Source organism: Schistocerca americana, chromosome 2 (genome assembly GCF_021461395.2).
Source record: "Schistocerca americana isolate TAMUIC-IGC-003095 chromosome 2, iqSchAmer2.1, whole genome shotgun sequence".
NCBI lineage: Eukaryota > Metazoa > Arthropoda > Insecta > Orthoptera > Acrididae > Schistocerca > Schistocerca americana.
Window position 1 is genome coordinate 186,864,829 of NC_060120.1, and position 1,567 is coordinate 186,866,395.

At 49.8% G+C, this 1,567-nt stretch overlaps 1 pseudogene; it reads left to right on the top strand.

Annotated features, from left to right (window-relative positions):
• The first annotated feature begins 205 nt into the window (after nucleotides 1–205).
• LOC124597379 lies at nucleotides 206–323 on the top strand (annotated as a pseudogene).
• The last annotated feature ends 1,244 nt before the right edge of the window (nucleotides 324–1,567 follow it).

The window sequence follows — 1,567 nt, forward strand, 5'->3', positions numbered from 1 at the left end:
TCTTAAACATGGGTGCGAAACAGCAACTGTATGAATCTGAAGAGGAGAAAAAAATCAGCCAACCAGTTGCAAAACAAAGGTTTATTAGCCCTTATTGTAAAGTCACTAGGCAAGGGGCTACATTGTACTTTAAACCTTTAAAAGGCTAATAAACCTTTGTTTTGCAACTGATTGGCCGATTATTTCATCCTCTTCATACTCGAAAGGCAACGGCCTTACCGCAGTGGATACACCGGTTCCCGTCAGATCACCGTAGTTAAGCGCTGTCGGGCGTGGTCGGCACTAGGATGGGTGACCATCCGGGCTACCATGCACTGTTGCCACTTTGAGGGGTGCACCCAACCTCGTGATGCCAATTGAGGAGCTACTCGACAGAACAGTAGCGGCTCATCATACCATCATACCGACCGGGAGAGCGGTGTGTTGACCACACGCCCCTCCTATCTTCAATTTCAGTTGAGGATGACACGGCGGTCGGATGGTTCCGATGGGCCACTTGTGGCCTAAAGACGGAGTGCTTCATACTCGAAAGTCTTGAAATCCCTGGGACAGATATCCTGCCAGTATGAATGTCGATAGCAGGAAAAAATCGTCGAGAACCTAGATTTCGGTAATGTATGAACCGTCTGCATACATAATCAAGTTCCTACAGCCCGCCCGGTTGGCCGTGCGGTTTAATGCACGGCTTTCCGGGCGAGAAGGAACGCCTGGTCCCCAGCACGAATGCGCCCGGCGGATTTGTGTCGAGGTCCGGTGAACCGGCCAGTCTGTGGATGGTTTTTAGGGGGTTTTCCATCTGCCTCGGCGAATGCAGGCTGGTTCCCCTTATTCCGCCTCAGTTACACTAGGCTGGCGATTGCAGCGCAAACAAGTTCTCCACGTACGCGTACACCACCATTACTCAACCACGCAAACATAGGGGTTAAACTCGTCTGGTGTGAGACGTTCCTGGGGTGTCCAGCGGGGGCCGAACCGCACAATAACCCTGGGTTCGGTGTGGGGCTTCGGAGGGGTGAAGTGGACTGCGGTAGTCGTCGTGGGGTTGCGGACCACTGCGGCTGCGGCTAGGACGGAGCCTCTCCGTCGTTTCTAGGTCCCCGGTTAACATACAGTACCATACAATACAACTTCCTACAGAACTGTAAGTGCCCAAGTCCTACTGACAGCTGGCCAATTTTTCGAAATTACCGGAATTAAAACTGAACGTTGGTAAATAAAACCGCTTCAGATGTACGATAAATCTTTATTTCTGATCCACCTGGCTTCGCAGCGTTGGAGCCACATCTTCAGGGATACAGATTTGTAATTTATTCCAAACGATAAGCAGTAGACGACCCATCTTCGTCCATTTGTGACAAAAATGTTTAATCGTCACGAGATCGGTAGTGCAATTTAAAATAGAGGAGAATGCAGGGAACATCATGCCAGTTTCCTGTATGTGGATGATGTTCCGTGCATTCTGTTCTATTTTAAATTGGACTACCGATCTCTTGACAGTTAAACAGTGTTGCCACAACTGGACAAAGTGTGGTGTCACCGGCAGACACCACACTTGCTAGGTGGTAGC